This window comes from Sorex araneus, unplaced genomic scaffold, assembly GCF_027595985.1.
Source record: "Sorex araneus isolate mSorAra2 unplaced genomic scaffold, mSorAra2.pri scaffold_215, whole genome shotgun sequence".
NCBI classification, from domain to species: domain Eukaryota; kingdom Metazoa; phylum Chordata; class Mammalia; order Eulipotyphla; family Soricidae; genus Sorex; species Sorex araneus.
This window is the reverse complement of record NW_026570938.1, coordinates 6,354-17,240: the sequence shown is the minus strand read 5'-3', so window position 1 is coordinate 17,240 and position 10,887 is coordinate 6,354. Positions and strand designations below refer to the sequence as shown.

General features: G+C 49.4%; 1 long non-coding RNA gene across 1 annotated transcript; it reads right to left on the bottom strand.

Annotated features, from left to right (window-relative positions):
- Positions 1 to 3,976: 3,976 nt before the first annotated feature.
- Positions 3,977 to 10,636, bottom strand: LOC129400791 (uncharacterized). The gene is made up of 3 exons (XR_008627909.1): positions 10,064 to 10,636; positions 6,253 to 6,426; positions 3,977 to 4,507 (listed from the first exon to the last, which is right to left on the bottom strand). It is a non-coding gene; the product is annotated as an uncharacterized LOC129400791 (long non-coding RNA).
- Between the last annotated feature and the right edge of the window lie 251 nt (positions 10,637 to 10,887).

The window sequence follows — 10,887 nt, the reverse complement described above, 5'->3', positions numbered from 1 at the left end:
AAATCTGCACTGGCTCGTTTTCTCTGAGGATTTTTGCAAGCTGCCATGATGTCCCGAGGCCAAGTGAGCACAATCAGGCAAGGGAGGGGGGTGTCTATGCTTTGGGCAGAAGAACCCACCACCCCCTAGAAACTTGGGGTCCAACCCCTCCCATCCCCGGCCCCGCCCACCAGAAGGACATCTCCCAATTCTCTCCAGCGAGGTTTGTCAAGATGCACATGGGCCCCGGGTCCGAACCTAATTCGCCAGCCAGTCCTGACCTGGTTTCAAATGAGTCGTTTCAAAATAATGCCGAGGGTCCCTCAAGAGGCCAGGGTGCACCCACCCCCAAGCCGCTTGGCCAAACACGGAGGCAGCAAGGGCATTGCTTGGTATTGCTGGGACCACCGAGGGTACAAATGCTATGGCTAGGATTGCAATGCTGAGGGTTGGGGGGGTGTCAGGACCAAATTTAGGGGGTCATGCTATGCTCCCAAACTCCTCTGTGTTGCCGAGAGAGGGTCCTCTTGCTAAATCCCTGATAGGAAGGCATTGAACGAGTGTCGCAACAATGTTGCAGTAAGGTTTAACTTGACAGTCCCGGGGCATTTAAGACATACTCGCCAGAAAGAAATATACATTTTTGGGGGGAGGATCACATCACTGTCTCCGGAGTTTTTTTGTCTTGTGGCGTGCCCGTTCAGCCCCCTTTTATTAACTAGCTTGATGTGCTAACTAACCCAAGGATATTCAGCCACAGAGGCAGAATATGCAAATTAACTCCATGAACGGAAACAGTATCAAAGTCAGTGACACCACTGGAAGTCTAGTCAGTTACAGTAACAGGAGCAGAAAAACAGTGTCTACAGCCCAGCCTAGCTGGGCCTGAGATTACGGGATGTTGTACACCAACAAAGGAGGGAAGACGGAGAAAGATGGGTTCCTCTGAAAGGACCTCCTTATCTGTTCTTGCTCGTCCCAGAGACAGGGTGTCACTGCTGCACCCTTCTCTCCCGCCCACCCCCTGCAGAGTCAGTGAACCCTGCCGTTCAATTTCCCATTTGGGAGGCCGTTTGGACAGAGACTGAGCCAGAAGGTGGCAACTGAGGATGAACCAGAACATTGTGCAAGGGAATGAGTGTCCTAAAGTCTTCTGAACAAATTCTTCTGTGGACATGAGTGACTTTATAAGTCTCGACACCTAGCCTGGGACTGTGCTCTCAGCTTCTGTGAGCAAGAGAATGGTTTATTTATACTCAGCTGGCTTCAGCTGTTGATGTAAAGCCACCTTACAGCAAGCGAGTTTTTTATTTTTTATTCACTGTATCACTGTCGTCCCGTTGCTTATCGATTTGCTCAAGCGGGCGCCGGTAACATCTCCATTGGTCCCTGTCATGTTCAGGGTCAGGGGAATGAAGCCCATTATTGCTACTGTTTTTGGCATATCGAATACACCACGGGGAGCTTGCCAGGCTCTGCCGTGCAAGATTCTACATCGCTCTCTTCCAGGAGCTTTGTTTTATAGTCGCTGGATGTTGGCCGTTGATGAGATTACATGGTGCCGGGGGTGGTTTGTGGGTGTGACTGCCAAGCTACTGGAAAACTGGGGATCTGGGTGGAGGAGGCCCAGTCCCGATGTGAGCAGGCTTGGAGATCTAAGCCCTGGGTCCCACACACCTGGGTTCTTTGCCGGTTCCTTCATGCATGAGGCTCGTCTGAGAGTGTGGAGAGTAGCCTTGAGCATGGCTGTGGCTGGGTTCTGGAGGTTTTTCGGTTGCCCCGGCTCTGCTCAGGGCGGGGAAGGAGACTCAACCCACCCCCCTCCAAGGGGCCCCAGTGAAGACAGCTAGGCATGGGGGCAGATTTTTTTGTTCTATTTTTTTTTTATTAAACCCAGGAAATACATATCTGTCGGGCTCTGGGTTCTGTGGGGGACAGGTGAGAAGCTGGCCAGCAGCTACTGTAGCCCGTCTCCGGGAGAGCTCGACTGGGATGGGTGAAAGTCTCTCCTGAGGGACCTGTAAAGGTGAAAGGGTTAGGGAATGTCTCAAGACTCGTGAGGGTCTAGAGCGTTTATTCAAGGCAGGGTTGATGCTTATATACTTTGCAGGGGGATTGAGAAACTCGTAGGTCACGTACACAACGTACACAGCAAATGGGCAGTGAAGATAGGGGGCTTGTGCGTATAATCATTAACTTACACATCCTTGACAATTTGATCAGAGTGAGAGCAGGGACAGAGCTGTCAGCCCTAACTGTTTTCATTGTGGCTCAATATCCTGTTAGCGGGGGCTCGTGAACGTCTGTTTTCAGTCCCTCTATCGAGGCAGGCGGAGGTCATGCAGAGATCACAAGCTGTGGGGGAGAGGGGCCTAAGACTTCTCGTCCACGGCTCCCCACAGCTCCCCCTTTTTTCTTTACTTTAGCAGACAGGCGGCAACTCAGGGGTCGGCTGCGGACGGTTGCAGCAGGAGCGCAGCCTTCGCCACGCTCTGGCTACTCTGGATCGCACCGACGGAGGCTTCTTGCTGAGCATCTCGAAAGCCGCAAGGTTGAGATATTCAGGTGGTGACATCTCAACAGTCTCCAGGCGCTGGTACATTACGTGGGGATGCCTTTTTGTAGCTTCGTCGATTTGAGTCTTCACGAAGGTGGTCAGGCGTCGAAAAGCCCATGGGCCAAAGGATATGAGCAACATAAAGCCAATAAAGGGTCCCAGTAAAGCCGGGAGCAATGTAGATAACCACGGTGTGGTTGAAAACCAGTTCTTATACCAACTCTCACTCTGATCAATTTCTCTACGCCTATCTTCCAAATTCTTCTCTACCCGTCTAATACTATCTCTGACTAGGCCTGTTTCATCTTTAAAAACACAACATTCTTCTTTCAGGGCAACACATACTCCCCCTTCCCTTAAAAAGGCTAAATTCAAGCCGCGGCGGTTTTGAAGGACCATTTCTGCTAGGGAATTAACAGTGTTAGTAAGGTGGTCAAGTCCTTGTTTTAAATCAGCAATGTCCGCGTCGACCAGTCTTTGGAGAGTGGCAAGATGCCCACGCGTCTCAACTAGGGAGGCGATGCCAGTTCCAGCTCCAGCAGCACCAACTGCCAGGAGGAGTCCGACTGTGATGGCCGTAATGGGCTCGCGGCGGTAGCGGTGGGTGCCGCGCAGGGCGAGTCCGGAGAGCAGATAGTGAGATGCAACACACCCATTTGTTGTGGGTCCTAGTCAAAGAAGCTAAAATCTGTAGAGGAAAAGTGTACAATTTACATCATGTTTAACCCATTCAATTCCATGTTGAAAACCTTGACTTCCCATTAATAAGAGCACTGTACTGGGAGTCCAGTGTACAGTTAAACATGTCTAATTCATTTAATCCCATTTTAAAAAAAAAAACACTTGATTTTCCACAACTTTTGAAGAATTCAATAATCTAAGAGCACTGTAACAGGAGTTCCAGACAATCCATCCAATATCTTTTCCATAGATCCTACCAAAAACATACTAGAACAATTCTGCATGTGATTTAAAGAGTTTCTTAAAACAGTGATCAGTTTCTTTCCTTTTTCCAACTGATGATATCTGCATCCATTATCTTTCTGACTTAAGACATACATCTATATTCTTTATAGTCCCACAAGTTTAAACTCTTATTTTTACTGAACTTAGTACAACATGATCTTCCAAGTTTGGGCACAAATTACCAATCATTTCATTTAACATGACAAAACTACTTTCAGTGTTATTTCAAAAGCATTAGGTCAGTTCTATAGATATTCAACAACTTTATTTTTTTTTTTTTTTTTTTTTTTTTTTTTTTTTGCTTTTTTGGGTCACACCCAGCGATGCACAGGGGTCACTCCTGGCTCATACACTCAGGAATTACTCCTGGCGGTGCTCGGGGGACCATATGGGATGCTGGGATTCGAACCCGGGTCGGCCGCGTGCAAGGCAAACGCCCTACCCGCTGTGCTATCACTCCAGCCCCGATATTCAACAACTTTAAAGATGCTCACAACTAAAGTTCTTACAACATATTCATTGGGCAAAGGTTCACTCCACATTAGAAATTAACCAGGAGACATCTTAGAATTCTGATTTCTAGGAAAACACAAATATAAAGATTAAAACACTCATAGATTACCATAAAACATTAAGGATCTCACACTTGCATACAAAGTTCTCTAGGTTCAGGATAAGGTTGGTACCGTAAAACCCAGACTAAGTCCTCAGGCCAATTCGGCCTGTCCTTTCTTCCTCAGATTTCCTTGTGACTTCCAGCTGAGATCTGTTTGAGGTGGTTTGGGGTCTTTATCAGGAAAATGAAGTTTACTCCAGATGAAGCCAAGCCATAGCAGGACCCAGAGTACATTAGTAGGTGTTATCTGTTAAAATATAAGCATAGACTTTTCCTCCTACAAGGGGTTTCACACTATTTTTGTGTGTTTGTCAGATTTTAATGCAAATATAAGAATCAATTGTTTTCCCAGACTCTTTCTCATTCACAAAGTTGCAAGAACCAGATACCTGGAAGAGTTAAGAAACCCGATTAGCAAGTCTTATTTGCTGGGCAAACCTGTAATTAGAATTCATTGTTGAGGGAGGGTCTGCATATCCAGTCAGACTGAGGCAGAGCCTGCTGAGCTGGAAAAGCAGGGGGATGGGTAGACCCAGGGAAAATCTTAAAAAAAATCTCTCAAACTGACATCTAAGATTAACCCTTCATTACCCTGAGCTAAGTAGCTTTAAAAAGTTTTGTTACCGAAATCTCAGAGATCTAATAAAACACAGGTACGATAAGTTTTTCAACCAATATTGCAACTCTAGAAAATAATATTTTAAACCGAAGCATTACTCTTTGAGCCTGTTTTCATATATCAGTTATTTCAACTCACAAGATTCTCTAGGTCAAATAATTCTAATCCAGTGCAGATACAAATATATACATTGGTATTCTAGCATAAGACCTCTGGACCATCAATTTTTGTGAAACACAGTAAAACCTTCTTTGACTTAAGTTCAATAGTTCTCGTACCTTAGTTAGTTCAAATCATGAGCTTTCTAACTTTAAACAAGTCCACCATACAGACATCCTTTCAAATACAGAGAGAGAGCCTCCACCCCCCCCTTTATTTATTTATTTATTTATTTATGTATTTATTTTTAAACCAACCTTTGATTTTAGCACAGAAAGAAAAAAAAAAACACTCAGACCATCAATGTTTATGGAAACATAAGAAAACTTTGTCTATTTTGGTGGTTTCTATACCTCTGTTGCTTTAAAAACAGCTAAATTCTTCATTAAAATTAGCTGAGGCTTGTAAGATAAAGCCTTGCATCCTCTGAATTGTTATTTCACTTTAGTTTTAGGCTAGTTTTAGGAGCTACTTCCTCAGTTCTTCCTAGATAGTACAGACTACGAATTTCAGAAGAGTTACAACTGTTAATAAACATTAATGTTCTTCCAATAAGAAATCTAGATTGAGAATTTCAGTCCCTTCGTGGTTACCACATTCTGATTAGAAATCTTTGTTCAAACCTGATCTAACAAGTTCCAAAGATACCTAAATCTTTTAAATTGCTGGACTACATATCACTCTGACTTCCTTGATTTTGTTTGCTCAGTTCTAAGAATTAATGACTTCAAACTAGCTCTAACACTCGAGTGTTCCACAGACAGACAGACAGACAGACAGACAGTCAGACAATGAACTGACTAAAAAACACCACTACACGTGCACACATTTGCAGTTGATCGATCGATCTGACCCTTCAAAAACGGCAGGGAGAAAAACTGATAGACAGAGAAAGGAAAGAGAAGTCCCCAGGGCAAAGTTAAGCCCTGTCGGCCGATTGGGAACATTACTCCCCGTTTCTCTGCCTGACCAGCCGGTTTCCTGCTTGTTAAAAACGGGTCAAGAAAGCGCTTTTGTTGATATAAGCCGGCAAAACTATGACCAAGTTGTTGAAACTTAAGGTTGCCAGATGTTACTATTTTAAGATCAAGACTACTTCTGAGGTGGATAGACCACCTTAGCGACACTCTTTTTCATTCCTGATATTATTAAACACTCAACCACATGATCTTGCATTTTCCTGACTTCTCTGCTGATAATAATAAGCATAACTAAGAGAAATATAATGAGACAAATATACACACACACTAAAGGCATTTGCACAAATCACACTCCTGCACTCATTCGGACCGGTCCTCTTTCATTCCGGTGCGCACCCAACACAGCACATTTACACAGAAATTGAGTCCACATTACCTTTTTCAAATGGGCAGTGCGGAGCTGCAACTTTTGAGTGCGAACGGAGGAGGGTAAAAGTTCAAAACCCAGAAATAAGTGAGGAGGGTGCAGTTGAATCTTATCTTGGGAAATGGAAAATCCGTGAGATTGAAGGGAGGAGACAAGGTGATTGGCGGCACGGATCAAGAGATCCTGGTCAGAGGAGAGCAAAAGAATATCGTCCATATAGTGATAAAAGGAGACGGAAGTGTAAAGGGAGCGAAAAAGGGTCCACATAGGAGGCTACATAAATCTGACAAAGAGTAGGGCTATTCGCCATGCCCTGTGGAAGAACTTTCCAATGATAGCGAGCTGCCGGGCCGGCAGCGTTAGTGGGAGGTAAGGAAAAGGCAAAACGAGGACAGTCTGTAGGATCAAGGGGAATGGAAAAGAAACAATCCTTAAGATCCAAAACTATCTTATGGGAATCCTTAGGGAAGGCGGTGGGGACAGGGAGACCAGGCTGAGTCGCTCCCATGGGGTGCATGGAGGCATTTATCCGCCGAAGATCATGAAGGAGGCGCCAAGCGCCGGATTTCTTCTTAATCACAAAAATGGGGGTATTAAAGGGAGAAGTGGTGGGCTCTATGTGGCCTGCGGCGAGCTGGTCTTGAATTAGGGAAGTGGCAGCGGCCAGCTTTTCAGCCGAAAGAGGCCACTGCGGGACCCAAATGGGGTCATCAGAAGACCACGTAATGCGCAGGGAAGGTCGAGGGTTGGGAGGGACGGGGGGAAGCAAGGAGGAGGCAGGAGGTAAAGCAAACTGCGCATACACGGAGGTGGGGGAGGGGGAAGTCTGAACCGCGGAAGCGTAACCGAGGCCCTGACGGCCAGGGTTAGGGGAAAGGGAGATAGGTTTCGTGATGCCTTGTAAAAATCGGCCGAGGCCCTTAGAGGGGACATAACCAGAGGCCAACATCTGGTCAAGGATTTTTCTGTCTTTACATTTAAGGATAACCAGGCCCATCTGGTCCATGAGATCACGGCCCCATAGATTAATAGGAAGGCCGGGAATAATGTAAGGGCGGACCAGGCCGGTGTCGCCATCCTCGTCCTGCCAGACGAGGGGGCGAGCACTGAGCAAGACCCGTTTGGCTGTGCCAGCAACCCCGCTAACAGGGTTGGGGGAAGGTGATGTAGGCCAATCGGCGGGCCAGTCCTCAGGGGAAAAACAGGTGGTATCAGCTCCGGTATCAAGGAGGCCGTGGAAACGGCGGCCTTGAATAGATAAGGAAAGAATAGAAGAAGGGCGTTCTTGGCAAATGGTCTTAATCCAATAAACATCAGAGGAGCCGGGATGGGTGGCGCCGCGGGGGTGGGGGAGTGCCGGCAACTCCACAGCTAGGGGGAGGGGGAGGGCCTGCGCAATACGGCGGCCGGGTACGAGCTGTACTGGTTTAAAAGGTGCAACGGCATGGAGAAAGATTTCTCCCGTGTAGTCATTATCAACAATAGAAGGCTGAATAATAAGGCCATCAAAGGTGGAGGATGCTCGGCCGATAATCATAAAAAAATATCCAGGTGGAGGGGGTCCAAAAATGCCAGTGGGGATGGAATAAACGCCGCCCTGGGGTGTTAATAAGTGTGGGGCGGAGGCACAGAGGTCAAGTCCTGCTGAGCCGGGGGAGGCCCGGAAGAGGGTGGAGGTAGAGGGGCGTAATCCAGCAACGGGTACTGGGGTGCTGGCGGAGGGGCATGAGTTCCCGCATACAGGGCCTGGGCCGGGGCTGGGGAGGTGCCCGCCTGAACCCCCGAGGCTGGGACAAAAGGAGTGAAACGAGGCTTGGGGCGCGGGGCCTGGGGGCGGCCCCTGAGGGAGTTTCCCTGAGCCGCGGGTGGCTGGCGGCGGGTAAGGAGGGGGTTAGGGCCCAAAAAATTTCCATCTAGGTCTGTGGTTGCGCGGCAGGCGGATTTCCAATGGCGGCCGCGGCGGCATCGGGGGCAGAGGGAGGGGCGCTCGGAGGTGGAGCCAGCCTGCACAATAGGGCCGCGCCGCTCCGGGCATTTCCCGGCAAAGTGGCCAGGGCGACCGCAAGAGTAGCACACGTGGCCAGCATTTTGGCTCTGAAAAGCCACTAAGGCTCCAGCCACCTGTGTTGCAAAGGAATGAGCATTTTTGCAAAGAGAAATCATTTCTTCCAAGGACCGAGAGGGTTTCGGGGAGCGAAGGATTTGACGGCAGGCGGGATTGGCATTTTCAAAAGCAAGCTGCTTAACAAAGGGGTTAGAAGTATCTGAAATGCCCGTGGTTCTATCAATGGCCTCTAAGAGGCGGGAGATAAAGGCATGATAGGGTTCATCATCAGCCTGTTGAATTTTGGCAAGGGGAAGAGAGGGGGCAGAGGAAGAGGGAAGGGATTTCCAGGCTTTAAGAGCAGCCTGCGATGTAAGGTTAAGTAAGTGATAAGGGAGGTCCCGCTGTGCATGAATGGAGTCATAGGGCTTTGAGCCCGATATCTGGAGGAATTCTAGTTCATTTGTCCGGGCGAGATCTTTACAATTATTAACAAACTCCGCTTCCCAAAGGATAATTTGCTCAGGGCGGAGACAGCGACGAGCAGTTATGCGCCACTCCTCAGGGAAAAGGTTGCCGCCGTAAGCAAGGCTTTCCAGGCAAGAGAGGGTATAAGGAGCCCGAGCGCCCTAATCCTGAACGGCTTTGCGGAGTTCTCTAAGAGAGGCCTGATTGAGGTCCCTAAACTCGAGTTCCTGGCGATAGATGTCGCCAGGGCCGCGGCGAGGGGGCGGAGGAGAGGGCTGCGGGAGAGCACCCGCCGCCTCCGCAAGGGTCGGAACAGGACGGGGGGAATCAGAGGGCTGGACCGCAGGGACAAGGCGGTGAGCCGCACCCTGAGCCTGTGAGCGGGTGGTCATGGGGTGGATTGAGGAGGCGGAAGATGCAGGGGAGCCCTCCGCCGGAGGGGCAGTAGGGGCGACAGGGGTGGAGGGAGGGTCCTGGGGGACGGGGCGCAAAATAACAGGAAAAGCCTGTGGAACATCGGAAGGTGAAAGAAGAGAAAGGAGGCGATCTATAGAGGAGGACAGGCGATCTATCGCCGTAGCCGAAGAGGCCGGCAAAGGGGGATCCGGAGGGGTCGCAGCAAGCGAAATGAGGGGAGGATCCTCGTGATAGGCCGCGGCCGCGGCGTCCAAGTCAGCCTGATCCTCTGGGGACAGAGGCGTGGGGGAGGGCGAATGTTCAAGGGCCACAAGGGAGGAAGAGGAAGAAGTGGGTGGCGGAGGGGCGGTAGCTGAAGAAGAAACATAGGGTGGGGGGCAGGGATCCGAAGGGAGAACGGGGGTTTGAGCTCGGGATGCTGAGGCCAACAGGGCTTGGCCGTCCTTAATAATAGCGGCACAAGACTGGGAAATGGGAGCAGCAGTAATTATGCCATCAAGGAGTTGCCAGTATTTCAAAATGCATTCCTTGAAGGCAGGATCATGCTGCTCGTCGCAGTAGGTGGACAACTCGTCGCCTAGGGAGAGCCAGGTGGAGCGAGCAATTTTTGGAGCAGTAATAACGAATGAGGGAGAAGCCTTATGTAGGGTAGCAAAGAATTGGGAAAGGTCAGCTTTGGAAACATGGACCTTGCGGGAGACTAGTTCGTCCTGTAAGGATTGGAGGAACTTGGTCTCAGTACTAACAAGGGAGCCCATAACGCAGGGCGAGAAGAGGGAGGCAAAGGCCTGAATACTGTGGTCACGAGGACGTAGCCAAACGGCGAGGGGGTCGACTAACAAAGAAAATGGGGCGACAGGGTCGCGAGGTGCATGCACGGAGGAAACTCACACGTATTCCGACTCAGGAAGGACGAACACGAGGAGACCCGGGATAAACCGTCGACCGGGGAGGAGAGACGAGGGAGTCCACCGACGTTGGGCGCCAGTTGTCGGGCTCTGGGTTCTGTGGGGGACAGGTGAGAAGCTGGCCAGCAGCTACTGTAGCCCGTCTCCGGGAGAGCTCGACTGGGATGGGTGAAAGTCTCTCCTGAGGGACCTGTAAAGGTGAAAGGGTTAGGGAATGTCTCAAGACTCGTGAGGGTCTAGAGCGTTTATTCAAGGCAGGGTTGATGCTTATATACTTTGCAGGGGGATTGAGAAACTCGTAGGTCACGTACACAACGTACACAGCAAATGGGCAGTGAAGATAGGGGGCTTGTGCGTATAATCATTAACTTACACATCCTTGACAATTTGATCAGAGTGAGAGCAGGGACAGAGCTGTCAGCCCTAACTGTTTTCATTGTGGCTCAATATCCTGTTAGCGGGGGCTCGTGAACGTCTGTTTTCAGTCCCTCTATCGAGGCAGGCGGAGGTCATGCAGAGATCACAAGCTGTGGGGGAGAGGGGCCTAAGACTTCTCGTCCACGGCTCCCCACACATATCTTCTTCATCGAGAGCACAGTCCTACTTGTCATGTGACTGTATCAGCAAGTTGCATATTTACTGACAGATGAATACCACCGGGCTCTCTCCGTCACCAGCTCATTTCCTCTCAGCAACACGGCTTTCCGAGCGTGTCAAATGCTATTTAGTATTCTTCCGTTTGTGCTCACGGAGGAACCGCAGTAAGACATGAGGTATCAGGGCAGGTGCAAACCCCAAACCACCAAC